At 35.4% G+C, this 16200-nt stretch overlaps 1 protein-coding gene across 8 annotated transcripts in view; it reads left to right on the top strand.

Annotated features, from left to right (window-relative positions):
* Window positions 1-16200, top strand: part of PAN3 (poly(A) specific ribonuclease subunit PAN3) — a 134261-nt gene that overhangs the window by 5115 nt on the left and 112946 nt on the right. The window lies entirely within an intron of this gene.

Here is a 16200-nt window from a genome sequence, read left to right as displayed (position 1 = left end):
CCTTAGTTTTTCTTATTTTAAAAACGAAGATAACACTAGCACTTACTTCGGAGCTATGATGGGATTGCATGTGACACTATCAGTGCGTTGCTTGGCCCATAGTGAGGTTTTTAGTTTTTAGTAATAACTGTTATTAGTAATAAGTCTGTAAGTTGTATATTATCTTTTCTTCTCCAATTTTTGAGAATATACTTTTAAGACCAGTGAAATACCTAAAGATGATTGAACTGTGGTTGTCTGTCCAAATTGGAAGAAAACAGTGGATAAATTAAAGTTCATTTACTTTGAGGGATCCCTGGGTGGCGCAGCGGTTTAGCGCCTGCCTTTGGCCCAGGGCGCGATCCTGGAGATCCGGGATCGAATTCTCCGTCAGGCTCCCGGTGCATGGAGCCTGCTTCTCCCTCGGCCTGTGTCTCTGCTTCTCTCTCTCTCTGTGACTATTCATAAATAAATAAAAATTAAAAAATTAAAAAAAATAAAGTTCATTTACTTTGGATTATATAATGTGTGTGGCAAACTGTATTTAAGTCAGGATTGCACTTAACCTGTATCAGCTAACAGGGAAGTGAGTAGTGGGAATCTGTCATTAGGATATTTGGTATAGGTTTAAACATTTTTATTGGAAAATATACACAGTGGATAAGAAAGACTTTATAATACCATTCACTTCACTTATTTAATTGGACTTGCAAGGTGGCAAGCTTTGACCTAGGTGATAGGAATACAACACTGAATGAAACGATATTCTGACTTAATGGAATTTGTATTTTAGTGGAGAATACAAACACGTGTATAAGATAATATTAAGCCTTGATGAGGTTTATGAGGACTATTCAAAGAGGGATATATTAATATTTAGTTGAGTAAAAGTACATAGAAGTATACTTCCTTTCCATAAAGTTGCATTTGAAATAACCCTGTAAGAAGATAAATGCTTGCCAAAACTAAACAAAAATATCTTTATATTTTTGTCCTTTGATAGGATTTTTTCACTTTTTAAATTAACCCTCTATTTTGAGATAATTGTAGAGTCACATGCAGTTGTAAAAAATGATACACAGCTTGTTGTTCCATCACTCATTTTCCTCCAACGGTAACATGTCTCATAACCATAGTACAGTATTACAACCAGCATTAATTGATATTCTCCACTTATCATATTCATATTTCTGTAATCTTATTTGCGTTCATGTGTACACACACGTACATTTAGTTCTGTGGTGTTTCTCATGTGTATATTTGTGTACCTGCCAACAACAGTCGAGACATAGAACATTTTTTTTTTTTTGAAGATCTTATTTATTTATTCATGAGAGACACACAGGGAGAGAGAGAGAGAGAGAGAGGGAGAGAGAGAGAGAGAGACATAGGCAGAGGGAGAATCAGGCTCTATGCAGGGAGCCCAAGGTGGACCCAACCCTGGGAATCCAGGATCACGCCCTGGGTGGAAGGCAGGTGCTAAACCTCTGAGCCACCCAGGGATCCCCCAACATAGAACATCTTTATCAACTTCAGATTGCCCTTTTGTAACCCCCCTTCACTCCCTCCCGAAACCTGGCAACTACTAATTTGCTCTCCGTTTCTATAATTTTGTTATTTCAAGAATGTTTAAATGGAATTATGTAGCATGAAATCTTTTGGGATTATTTTTTCCCCCCCGCTAAGCATAATTCTCTCAAGAATTATTATCAGCCAAGTTGTGAGTATCAAGAGTTCATATTGCTGAATTTTTCTGTTTTTTAACTTGGAAAATTTATATTTATTATGGAGCAGCATTTTTTGGTTTGCTTTCCTATAGGCATATCTACTTTGTGTACAAAGTTAGTTACATTTACAGTAACCTAGAAATGATATATATATTTTTAAAGATTTTATTTACTTATTCACGAGGGACACACAGAGAGAGCTGGAGACATAGGCAGAGGGAGAAGCAGGTTCCCCCTTGGGGAGCCAGATGCGGGACTCAGTCCCAGGACCCTGGGGTCACAGCCTGAGCCAAAGGCAGACGCTCAACCCCTGAACCACCCAGGCGTCTCTAGAAATGATATTTAAAGATTTTATGTATTTATTCATGAGAGACACACAGAGAGAGAGGGGCAGAGACACAGGGAGAAGCAGCCTCCATGCAGGGAGCCTGATGTGGGACTCAATCCTGGGACTCCAGGATCACGCCCTGGGCCGAAGTCAGGTGCTTAACCGCTGAGCCACCCAGTTGTCCGTATAAATGATATTTTAAAGATTTGTGCTAGGAGCATTTATTGACAGACTTGAGTGTTTGTTTATGTATTTTAGGGTTGGTTTTTATTTAATTTTTTTTAAGTTATGAAAGTCCGAAATTTTTTGTAAAAATTTCCATTGGAGCAGCAGTGTATAAAATCAAAGTAGACCAGTCTCCTTGTAATCTGGGTTTAGTTGTTATTAATATAATGCTTTTGTGCTCCTAAAGGCCCCATCTCCAAATACAGTCATAGTAAGGGTTAGGGCTTCAGTATGTGGATTCTGAAAGAAAACAATACAATCCATAACATGTGTGCATGCATGTACACCTAAGTTTTGTAGCAGTATTTGTCACGTTTTTTTTCTGTATTATTTTATATCCTGTTTATAAAGTAGTTTAATCTGAGACTATATAAGGGGAATATGGTAAAACTCTGTTCTGTGTACTGTTTTCAGATAGCTGTTAGAGCAATACATACAAGTATTTGTGTCTCCTCTCAGTATATAGGAATTACTACTGAACTGGGGGCTCAGAGATTTTGATTTTAGTGCTGGATCTTACAAGATCACTTTGTGATCTTAGATTAGTTATTTAGTCCCTGTGAAAATACATTTATCTGTAAAATGGGATCATGGGGTATGGGGTACGCGATGTCCAAAATCCTTTTAGCTCTAAAATGCTCCTGTGTTTTCTTAATGTTCGTGTTCTAGAAAACAAATTACTTCATGTTAGATCTTTAGATCCTCTTCCCCTCCCAACAACTCTTAAAAACACTGACTGTTCAGCAGTTTAACATCCAGTACAGGGAAGGGCATGTTGATCTCACTAATCTTGGCTGAGTTAATTGGCATGTAGATAACAATCCTCTTCCATAAAAAAACCTCTCCCTTTTTTGATGTCTGTTTTGGTATCTGTTTTTTTCCTTAAAAAATAAAGATATTATTCTATTTTTTTTTCTTTTTTTTTTTTTTTAAAGAGTTATTTATTTATTTATTCATGAGAGACACACAGAGAGAGGCAGAAATGTAGGCAGAGGGAGGAGAAGCAAGGTCCTCACAGGGAGCCTGATGAGGGACTCAATCCCGGATTCTGGAATCCTGCCCTGAGCCAAAGGCAGACACTCAACCACCGAGCCACCCAGGCGTCCCTTTTCTTTCCTTCTCCCCCCTCCCTCCCTCCCCCCGGGAGAGGCCCCGGGGACGCAGGGGGCGGGATGGGGGCGCTTTCTTTCTTTTTTTTTTTTTCTAAAGTACATTCTACACCCCACCATGGGGCTTGAACTCAGTCACCCTGAGATCAAAAGTCTCATTCTCTACCAGCTGACCCAGCCAGGTGTCCCTATTCTTTTTCTCTAAAGTTAGATTTGATTTGATTTATTTTTAAAGATTTTATTTGTTACTTGTGAGAGACATAGAGAGAGAGAGGCTGAGACACAGGCAGAGGTAGAAGCAGACTTCCTACAGGGAGCCTGATGTGGGACTCCATCCCAGGACCCTGGGATCACGACTGAGCCAAAGGCAGGCGCTCAACCACCCAGGTGCCCCCTAAAGTTAGTTTTTAATTACATTTTTTATTATAAAAATTCCAGCTTAAAAAATAAGAAATAATATCTTGTTTTTGGAACTAAAAATGTAATACATGCACAGGAAAAAAATATAAATGGAACAGAAGAGTACTCAGTGAAAACTAGTCTCCCTCCTTCTTTAGTTCCCTGACTCCTCTCCAAAAGATAGTCACTCTTTCTAATTTACTATGTATCCATCCAGAAATATTCTTCCTCTATACAATCATTTATATATTTATATTTCCCTGTTTCTGGCACCTACTGATGCGTATATCGGTGTGTGCATACAGGGAAGCCTAATGCACTTTGAATTTTCTCACTGGATTGGGTTTCTTGTGGTTTGTTCTACATTCACACATAGGAATCTACCTTGCTCTTTTTATTTATTTTTATTTTTTTTAAAAGATTTTATTTATTTATTCGAGAGAGAGAGAGAGAGACAGAGACAGAGATACAGGCAGAGGGAGAAGCAGGCTCCATGCAGGGAGCCCGATGTGGGCCTCAATCCCAGGTCTCCAGGATCATACCCCTGGCTGAAGGCCGTGCCAAACCGCTGGGCCATCGGGGCTGCCCTACCTTGCTCTTTTTAAAGGCTGCATAATATTATACTGTATGTTGTATTATTCTTTTTAATGGATATTTAGTTCATTTATAATGTTTTATTATTACAAATGATGGCACCAAGCTGTTGTATCTTAATGCATTATGTATATTTATACATAAATTCACAAGAAATATATGCACATATGTTAAGCATACAGAATCTTCAGTAATTTGGTTGAAACTCAGTACATTAAAAAAAATTACCTAGACCACTACCATATGATCTCACTTATATGTGGAATCTAAAAAATCTTTCAACTCCTGTATACAGAGATCTGATCAGTAGTTGCCAGAAGTGGGGAGTAGAGGGGTGAGAGAAATGGAAGAAGATGGTCAAAAGGTACAGGATCAATAAATATTGAGTACATAATGTATAGCAGGGTGGGTATAGTTAATAATACTGTGTTGTGTATTTGGAAGTTGCTAAGAGAGTAGATCTTGAAAGTTCTCAGCATAAGAAAAAAATGATAATTGTAATAATGTTAAATAAACTTAACGTGGTAATCATTTTGCAGTATATACATATATCCAGTCATTATGTTTTAAACATTATGTTTTATACATACATGTTTTATACATTTTATACATCATTAGCTGAAATAAGATATTTGAAATAATCATCCATATCAAATCTGCTCCAGCAGTATTTTTTTTTACCAGTGGCTCACATATTTAGAGATGGTTTTGTATATCATATCTTTTGCAACTTAATAAGGTAATATTTGTTGATAGTTTTTGGTAAATTTCGTTTGTATGTTTATTTTATTTTTTATTTAAAAAAATTTTTTTTAAGATTTTATTTATTCATGAGAGACAGAGAGAGGCAGAAAGACAGGCAGAGGTCTCCATGCAGGGAGCTTGACGTGTGACTCGATCTCAGGTCTCTAGGATCACTCCCTGGGCTGAAGGTGGGGCTAAACCACTGAGCCACCTGAGCTGCCCTTGTTTGTATATTTAATAAAAGACTAGTGTTATTGTTTAATAGTCTGTAATTGTTTATCTGCATTTTTGATATGGTTATCTTAGGCTGCTTTCATAAATATTAGGTAGAGTATGACAGCTGGAAAACTGGAAAGGACTATATATAATTAAATACAACTTTCTTGTTTTGTTCAAATGCTCCTAAACTTATGCTGTCTTTTAATTTTTTTTTTTTTTAAAGATTTTATTTACTCATTTGAGAGAAAACATGAGTGGAAGTGGTTAGGGGAGTAGAGGAACAAAGAGAGAGAGAGAGAAGCAGACTCCCCGCTAAACAGGGAGCGGGACACCGAGCTTGATCCCAGGACCCTGGGATCATGGACCTGAGCCAACAGCAAACGCTTAACCGACTGAGCCACCCAGGCATCCCTCTGTCTTTTAATATTGCTGTTCCTGAATCTGACTGTATGTATACTTGATTGAAAGGATGAGATCAGAGGTGAAGAAAAACAAAACAGAAATGGGCCTCTTAGATTCTGTAAGTGACCTTTTATAGTTCATAGTCTTTATAACAGTGTCAGCTATCTCTGAGGAAGAGTCTTGACGATGATGGGACAGGGAATTTTCTCCCTACTCCCAAGGCTTGGAAAAATGATCAAGGCCGTTTTTAAAGTAAATATTCTAGTAAAGTTCTCTGATATATATCACAAAAAGATTTAATGTAAACAAATCATGTATTTGAAAAACGTAGATTTTGGCAAACTTTCAACTTAATATAATTAGGTCTAAAAGTAGAGATTCATTCATTTTGTTTAATTATTTGATTAACAAACATTTACTGAGTACTTATTCTGTGTCAGCTAGTTTTAGATTCATGGGATACATTAGTACCAATAAATGAAAGATTCCTTCCTTTTGTGGGCCTTCTATTTTAATGTGTAGGGTGGGCAGTTATTTGTAAACATAACCCCCCAAATTTTATAGTTCATTAAAAGATGATAATTGCTATTAAAAAACCTCAACTCTGCTTCTAAATTCTTAGTAAACCATAGATTTGGATGATCTTACACAAATATTTTGCACAAGGAGTAAGCCAGTTTTAGGAATACATTTTCTATTATTCTGATTTACTCTATTGAGGAAACAAGAACAATGGAAGACTTCTCAAAACATTTATTTATTGGCAGATTTTGATCGTGCAGAAAAAGCAATTATCTTGGTGCAGATCCTAAACTAGAACTGTCTTGTTGGAAGACATTTTTCAATACATAATCAAAGGCACAGGACTAAATATTAAGTAGCTTCACCTGAGAGCCCAGTTTATTTAGTTATTTATTGTCAGGTTTGTAGCCACTGTATCCTATTATTGTCTGTAGTATTGTAGTGCTCCTCAGAATTGAGTTTTTACGAGTCTTGCTGCACTGCAGTTCCTCTCTGATTCTGGAAATTAAGTAGTAAATTATATCTTAAATTTTCAGTTCAAAACAGTGTACTGTGTATATTCCAGTGAGGAACACTAGGATCTCAGCTGAGCACTTGTTAAGCTACTTTGATCTATGTAAAATTGCTGTTTCAGGATTTTTTTTGTCTTCCCATAGGCATTGCTGTGTCTACCTTGCTGCAGAGGTATGATGAATTATGACTTTCATTAGGGCCAGTTTGCCAGATAGAACTTACAGTTTTTGAAACAATGTCAGCTTGCCTCTGGAGGTCTGATATTTTATGTAGATGACTGGTAAATGTGTACTCTTATTAGTTTAATTATCAAACACTATTGAATGCTTTTGTGCTAGATACTGTATTGGTATTTGGGAATACAAAGATACATGCTTCTGGCCATTTAGGATTACATAGTCTAGTAAAGGATTTTGAAATGTATAAGTTTTGGCATGATCTGGTATACCAGAGGTATAAAGTTGTATAACAAACTATTCAGGTATACTTTGGAAGGTCTCATGAAGAGGCAATATTTGAACTATTTTTTGAAAGATGTATGAAATATACTTGGTAGAAAAGAAAGGCATCCTAGGCAGATGACAACAGGGATACAGATTTTGAGAGAGAGCATTGTGCGTGCTTTTGTTCTGTAGTCACCTGATGTGGAGAAGAGGCTATTTTATAGAGAGCAGTACCAGATGATGGATTGTGTGGCCACATTGTGAAAGCCCTTCCAGCCTGTGCTAAGTGAAGTGATAAGATCTATGTTTTAAAGAGATAAGCATAAGAGTTTATGGTTTCTAAGGATGGAGATATGAAAGGATTTGGAGTAGTCTTATGACGGTTGAAGAGAAAAATGCTAAGGACTTGATTTAGGCAAGTAGAAATGAAATACAGGAGGAGCATTTGAGAAAATTTGGTGAAGCAACTACTTGAGGGGATGGATGAGAGAAAGAAAGGAGTTAAGGATAAATAAGTTTTTAGCTTAAAAGTATTTGTCACACATGTACTTGAAGACTTTTAATAATAGGTAGTGAGTCTGATTTTATAGGAATGACTGAGAGGTACATTCCTCTCAGTATTGTGATTTTTGAGCTTTTTGAAGTAAGTTCTGGTTTCAAATTTCATCTCTGGTGCTGCCACCAAAATAGGCAATAGTGATATATATCTTATAGGACTGTTGAGATTGTGTGTATAAACAATACATGGCAGATGGTATTATTGTCTGTCTCCTTTTCTCTAATCTATCAGAACCAGAAATGAATGTTTGAAAAGCAAAGGATGAGAATTCAAGAGGACAAGATTGGTCTAGGTAAATGGCTAAAAAGGGAAGTACTTAAATAACAGTCTTAGCTCTTTTTTTTTTTTTTTTTTTGTCTTAGCTCTTTATTATCTCAATTGTGTTGTAGTTTAATACTGTGTCTTCAGGGCACCTGGGTGGCTCAGTTGATTAAGCATCTGCTGTCAGCTCATGTCATGATCCCAGGGTCCTAGGATTGTGAGCCCTGCATCTGACTCCCTGCTTCATAGTGGGCCTGCTTCTCCCTCTCCTGCTCCCGCATGCTTGTGCTCTTTCTCTGTCAAATAAATAAACAAAATCTTTATATATATATATGTAAAATACCATGTTTTCTACTTCTGTTGAGAATGAATATAAAAAAAAATTTCCAGAAATTTTCCTTTCACTTATATGAAAGATACATGATGATCAGTACTCTACAAAAATCCTTACAAAAATTTATTCAGAGAGCTTAGTATTAGGATATGTTTTTGCTCTAAAAATTTGGTATTTGAAAAAAAATTGGTATTATTTTATTAGGTGAATATTTTTAACTTAACATTTTTTCTTTCTTATCTTGGCTACTTAGAAACTCTGAGCTTAATGTTCAACAGTTACTTTTCCTTAGCTTATGTTTATTGGTTTAATAATCCCCTGTTTAATCTTTTATTTTTATTATATGTCTTTATTTGGAGGGGTGGTTAAATAACAAATTTATTGTCTCACAGTTCTGGAGCCTAGAAGTCTGAGATCAAGGTGTTGGCTGGGTTGCTTTCTTCTCAGTGGTGTGAGAAATAATCTGTTCCATGCCTCTCACCAAACTTTTGTTGGTTTGCCTGCAATCTGTAGCATCCCTTGGCTTGTAGAAGTATCACCTTGATCTCTGCTTTCATCTTCACAAGACATTCTTCCTGTGTGCGTCTGTCCAGATTTCCCCTTTTATAAAATCATAAGTCATATTGGTGTCAACTCACTAGAATTTAAATAAAAAACTTGAAAAGGAAAAAAGAAAAAGGAAACTCCTGGTGAAACCAGAAAAAAAAAAAGTCATGCTGGATTAGGATTCACCTCCATGACCTCATTTTAACTAATTACATTTTCAATGATTCTATACTGAAATAAGGGAACATACTGAGATGCTGAGGTTAGGACATCAACATGAATTTTGAGAGGATACAGTTCAATTTGTTGAGTGGGCAAAAAATGAGATAATGCTCATAAAATCACATTTGACTTATGATTGATGCCCTCTGCTACTAAGGTCTTGGTTTTCTATAGTTATCACCGATGTTTGGTTGGTGGCTTCAGAGTTGGGTGGAGAATCTGAAATGTGGAATTGATCTCTTAATGGTTCTGCACAGAAACTTTATCATGAGGATGGAAATACAGTATTTGTAGCCATTAATTATTGTTTTCTCATGGTTCCCTTGGACTTTTTCTTAGTTTGTGAGCTTTAGAGGGAAGTCCAATGCTTTGAACAGACCAGTAGGTCTTGCCCAGCCACTTGATTTGGGTTCGAGTCTTTTCTTTCAATTACTGTGGGTTTTGTAACATATCTAAAATGTTCCAAGCTTACCTTTTCATCATTTATATTAAAATTCTAGAGAACTACATGAAAAATTTCCCCTAATGCATCCTGTACAAAGAACATGTTAGGTTTTCATCAGAAAAAGCAAGATAACTTTTACAAATAAATTTATAAATGGATACAAATGATAACCATAAAAGTAACCATTAGGCACATAATACCATCCTAGCATGCCAGTGTATTGAATTATTCTTACAACAACCCTGGATGTTAATTATTTCTATCACAGAGGAGGAAACTGAGACGTGGATCAAATATGCTGTCAGAGGAGGCTAGCTGGCTCAGTCAGTAGAGCATGCGACTTGAATTTCAGGGTCTTGAGTTCAAGCCCTGTGTAGGCATGGACCCTACTTAAAAATAAGCAAACAAGTAAACAGTCAAAGGCCAATAAATAGTTGGCATCTGGCTGAAAACAGATCTCATGGGCAAAAAAAAAAAAAAAAAAAAAAAAGCCTTGGCAAAAAAAAAGTCTTTGGTGCTCAGAGTCTGCACTAAAAGGTTGGTGGCCACTTGTCTGCTGAGTGGGTGGAGGAGCCTCTGTTTCTTGGGCCTGCATCCACCCTACGGTTATCTAGTAACTCTGAGTCTAAATTTCCTTATCAGGAAAATTGGAGGCAATAATACCATTTACATTGGTGTTTTATGAAGATTGGATCTGAAAATCATAATATAGTAATTTTTTATCAACTTTTAGACATACCAATTTTAAAAATGGCTTAACTATAAATAATGTTTATATTAATGTGTTACTGGATTAGGGAATACCGAAAAAAAAAAAATAGAAGTAGTCCCAAATCTCAGTTAACAGATAATTTAGATAGGTAGATAGTACACAACACTATAAGAATTTAAAGTATTTTATTTATTTATTTATTTTATTTTTATTTATTTATATTTATGATAGTCACAGAGAGAGAGAGAGAGAGAGGCATAGACATAGGCAGAGGGAGAAGCAGGCTCCACGCACCCGGGAGCCCAACGTGGGACTCGATCCCAGGTCCCCAGGATCGCGCCCTGGGCCAAAGGCAGGTGCCAAACCGCTGCGCCACCCAGGGTTCCCAAATTTAAAGATTTAAATAGTTGAAGACAGCAATAAAAGAGTGGTCAAAGGAAACATATATATTTTTAGTCAAATAAATGATATAAATTATATGGTAAGATGTAGAGGTTTTAACAGCTTGGAATGATTGGACAATACATTCTAGAGACAGAAGAGGAAGAAAACATTTATGATTACCTATGAGACAGGATACTAGGCACTTTGTATACATTACTTGAGTCCTCTCACAACCCTATGAGTGAGATGGTATTGCCTTTTTCAGATGAAGAAATGATACTTAAAGGATTGTTTGCTCAAGATCATACAGCTAATGAGTGGCAAAAGTAGGTTTGGAACTCAGTGTCTCTAATTTCAAGTATTTTAAAAATTTCCATCATATATCTAGGTCATTGAAGAACATAGCCGTAGAGGAGTGTGTGTGTGTGTGTGTGTGTGTGTGTGTGTTTGTAGGAATTGAGGTATTCCATATTGTAAAATGTAGACTTTCAAAATACAGTGAGTATATAATTTTTGACCACAGGAGGGAATTTGGTAATGTTATGATTATTGTAAACATCTTTTTATAGTAGATGTATATATATATTTTGACTTTTATTATACTATAATCTTTGGTCTTTTGGAAATAGCTGTGTATTCATTTTTTTCTCCTGATGGATACCCAGTTGTTTTAAGTCTATTTGTTGAATAGTTCCTTTTATTCTCCACTGATTTTATAAAATAGCTTTATTGAAATACAATTTACATGCTATATTCATGCTTTGTAAGTGTACAGTTCAGTTTTTGGTAGATTACACTGTAGAGTTGTGCAACCATCAGGATTCTTACAAGATACTGTTTCATTGTTTTTCATAATTTTTCATTGAAGTATGCAGAGTAGATGGCATGAGTTTCATTTTACAAGTAATGGTATAATCTACATTTTATAAGCATTTTGTCTAAGACTTTGTGGCTAGTGAGTGGTAGAACTGAGACTCAAACCTAGTACCTTTGGGAAATGATGGATTGAGAACAGATTGTTGAGGGCTTTTTGATATCCGACTAAGAAGTGTGGATTTCATCACATTGGGTAACCTTTGGCAGTATTTTCTCTGTGATGTCCTTTTTGGCAGAGGAAAACTATACAGTATTTTCAGGGGTCACTTTTTGTAGAGTGTGTTCTATGGGACTCAAGACCCCTCAAGCAGCTCATGTAGAAAGGATTCCTTACACACATTTGGGAAGTACTCTCCTTTTGAAATTGTCACAGTTCACATTATATATAGACATAGGCTCTGAGAAATTATGTAGTGAAGAAATGGGTTTACTTCTACTGTTTCCAGTCTTTTCCAAATTTATTTGACTTTAGAATTCCCTTTGGGTAACATTGATTTATTGTGATGTTTTTGGAAAGTTAAACCCATTTCATCAAGAGGCGACAAGCCTGAAGATGAAGGAGAGCATTTATTTAGTTAAGCTGTGAGGATTTTTTTTTTTTATTTTTTTAGTGAGTTATCATCATGCATATTTATATGTTAACAACGGGGCGAGGTAACTGCTGACAGATGTAGAAGTTCTGATTCTTTAGGTACTGTAAGATCCTTTGGTTCAAAGTTTGAATGTCTCATTATTCTAAAACTGCAGGCTTGAAATTTCATCTTTTGATTTCTGATTCCCTCTCTTAATTGCCATGATCCCAGTTCTGTCACTAGCTTTTCTCATCTCCCTAAATCAGTTAGTTTGCTTAACTGCAAAATAAAATAATACCAACCTTGCCACAGTTGTCATTCAGAGTGAGGTTCATATCTACACAGTGATTGTTGAATTGATTATTTATTATTCTGTATTCTATTATTATAATAATAGAGATGATAATAGAACTTTTTTTTTTTTTAAAGATTTTATTTATTTATTCATGAGAGACACACAGACAGAGGGACAGAGACATAAGCAAAGAGAGAAGCAGGCTCCATGCAGGGAGCCCCATGTGGGACTTGATCCTGGGACTCCAGGATCACACCGGGCCGAAGGCAGGCGCTCAACTCCTGAGCCACCCAGGTGTCCTGATAATAGAACTTTCATAGAAATAGTAAGCCTTACTTATAGTGCATTGCAAATTATTATTCCATAGAGATAGTATAAAGTTTACTTAAAAGTTGATTGAAAAAATAAGGGGTTGAAGGAGTGAAAAGTTCTTAATTATCTAATTTTGGTAACTAAAGTCTATTAACATGCCCTAAAACTTTAAATGTGTTCTATATGCCTTTTCTCTTTGTGCATCTCATAAATTAGGATATTTGTCTGTCCTTAGTAATTTAAAAAAAAAGATTAATATCTTCATGATCTATGTAGAATAGAATAATGTATCATAGGTTCATGATTTTCCTGACCTCCCTTGGAAGCATCAAATCCCATTCTCTTCTTTCTAAAACAGGAAAATTTAAATATAAATATATGTGTGGAATTTTTTCCCTCTCAGCTTTATTGAGATACTGACATATAACTCCTGTAAGTTTAAGGTGTACAGTGACGATGTGATACAAATATATATTACAAAATGATTACCACATAAGGTTGGTTAACACCTCCATCCCATCACATAATTACTTTTTTTATGTTGTGATAACTTTTAAACTCCACTCTTCTAACAACTTTCAAGTATATAATACAGTTTTGTTAATTACAGTGTACATTATTAGATTCCCAGAACTTTCTCATCTCCCCATTTCTCCCACATCTCAGTCCTTGGCAACCACTGTTCTATTCTATTTCTTTGAGTTTGACCTTTTATATTCACATGTAAGTGAGGACATCAGTGTTTGTCTTTCTCTGATTTATTTCACTTAGCATAATGCCCTCAAGGTCTATCCATGATGTCACAAATGTCAGGATTTCCTTCTTTTTTATGACTGAGAAATATTGTGTAGGTGCGTGTATATTTATGTATATACTTTCCTGTAGTTGACTGAGGTTTACTGTGGGTAATTATGGAAAGCAAAACCTCAGAGGGGTTGGGTAGTGAGGAGGGGAGGCTACTTTACCCAGAAGTAAGATTGCTGAAGCATATGTTCTGTTTTAAAATTTTAAGGGACCTCCATGCTATTTTCCATAGTGGCTGCACCAATTTACATTCCCACTGACAGTGGTCAGGATTCTCTTTTCTCCATGGCCTCTACAAAACTTGTTATCTCTATCTTTTGATAATAGCTCTTCTAACAGGTGTGAGGGATTATTTCATTATGGTTTTAATTTGTATTTTCTTGATGATTTGTGGTACCAGGCATCTTTTCATGTGCCTGTTGGTCATGCATATGTTTTCTTTGAAAATATATTCATTTGTTTTGCAAATATTTTGTTATGCTTAGGTGCTTATTTTTAGTCCAGTGAATCTTGCTTGAAATCTACTAAGGTAAGACATTGACCATAGATACTTAAATTCTGGTGTGTTTAATAATAGTTTTACTGCATTAGCTTCTATATAACAGGAAGAAAAGAGAAAATTAGATTTGAAATTTGAAAACATTGAAATAAAAATGCTATATTAAAAATAATTTGACACTGAAATTATATTCTATTTTTGAAAACCATTTTATTTTAATTGGAAAAGGTAAATAATAGATGCTGTAAGGGTTTTGATAGAATATAGGAGCTTCTTCTCCCTTTATGGATTTCTGTCATTGTCATCATCATCATTATGAAAATAATTACATTATAGAAAAGTAATACGAGATAAGACTAACTTTTCCCAATCAACCAAATGACACAAGATTATAAGACAGAATATATACTAAAATTTTAATCTGTGTAAGCATACTAATTATCATACTATAAACAAAAATGCATTCCCTTTTCACTTTACATTATAAACAGTTATGTTATATACCATTATTTATTATTCTCATTTTCTACAACCTTTTATTATAGAAAAATTTAAACTTTGATAAAAGTAAAGACAAGAATATAATAATCCCCTGTCAGCTTCAATACGGACCAGCATTTTGCTAGTTTTTATTTTGTCTCCCCTCCCTGTTTTTTATTTGCTGGAGTATTAAATAAATCGCAGACATTAATTTTATGATTTTTAAATAATTTCATAGTATTCTTTCAAAAGATATGTTAGAATTTACTTTTTTTAAATATTTTTATTTATTTATTTATGATAGTCATACAGAGAGAGAGAGAGAGGCAGAGACACAGGCAGAGGGAGAAGCAGGCTCCATGCACCGGGAGCCCGATGTGGGATTCGATCCTGGGTCTCCAGGATCGCGCCCTGGGCCAAAGGCAGGCACCAAACCGCTGCGCCACCCAGGGATCCCCTAGAATTTACTTTTTTTGTATTGTTGGGCATTTTACATTATGTCTAATTTGTTATTAAAATAATACTTTAATACTTGTGTGTAAATGGACATATTGATGAACAACTTCACATATAAATCTTTAGGTGAAAAAAATAAATAAAAAAATTTAAAAAATCTTTAGGTGTTTCTGATTATATTCTTCAGCCATATCTGAAATTGTAAACACTAATTTAAAAGATATTAACCATTAAAACTAAGCTTTTTGTACTTGTAAAAGGAATACATTTTAATTGTGGACATTTTGAGAAATCTTAAAAATAGAGACTAAAAGTTACCTCAGGCTTCTTTCTAAGAATCCCTATGTGTTAGTTTGGGCCACTGTAATAAAATACCACTGTAATAAAATAAAATAAAATTGGGTAGATGTCTTATAAACAACAGAAATGTATTTCTCACTGTTCTGGAGGCTAGAAAGTCCATGATCATAGCACTGGTAGATTTCGTGAGGGGGTTGGCAAGAATCTACTTCCTGGTTCATAAATAGGTACCTTCTTGTTGCTTCTCACTTGGTTGAAGGGGCTAGGATCTCTGTAGGTCTCTTTTATAAGAACATTAATTTTATTCCTGAGGGCTTCACTCCCATGACCTTAGCACCTCCTGTCTTTGGGGGTTAGGATTTCAACATAGGAATTTTGTGGGTATACAGACATTCAGATCTTAGCAGCCTATATTCAACGATTAGCATTTAGTTTAGTTTTCTTCTTAGTGGGGGTGGGGGTGGGTTGGAGTGGTTTCAGTGGTTCTTAGAGGTTGTTCCTAGAAGAGGACAATCTACTTGAAGCTCAGCTGATTTGTAAAGCATATAACTATATTTAACTGGCAGCTTGGAAGATAGCAGTATTCCAAGTAGTTACTGGGAGGTAGCGTCCACAACATATTGTCCATTACTTTGTTGATAGATCATGGCTTGTCCTACTAGTTACAGTCATTCTGTATTCATCTGTCCTAAAATCAACAGCTTGTCTATATTCTTGAACTCTATCCCATTGCTACATCTGCAGAATTGTTCTTACTGAATTAGGAGTTAATATGAGACTGCTGGTCTGTTTCATAAGATGTGTTAGGAGAAACAGTCCTGAGAAATTTACATCTGTTTCTCATGAAGATTCACAGGAGAAATGGCAGTGTGTTATATTCTTTTTTTTTTTTTTTTTTTTTTAGTGTGTTATATTCTACTGTCTTATAATTTAAAGAAA

This window comes from Canis lupus, chromosome 24 (genome assembly GCF_048164855.1).
Source record: "Canis lupus baileyi chromosome 24, mCanLup2.hap1, whole genome shotgun sequence".
Lineage (NCBI taxonomy): Eukaryota > Metazoa > Chordata > Mammalia > Carnivora > Canidae > Canis > Canis lupus.
The sequence above is the reverse complement of the archived record's forward strand: the minus strand, read 5'-3'. Positions and strand labels throughout refer to the sequence as shown.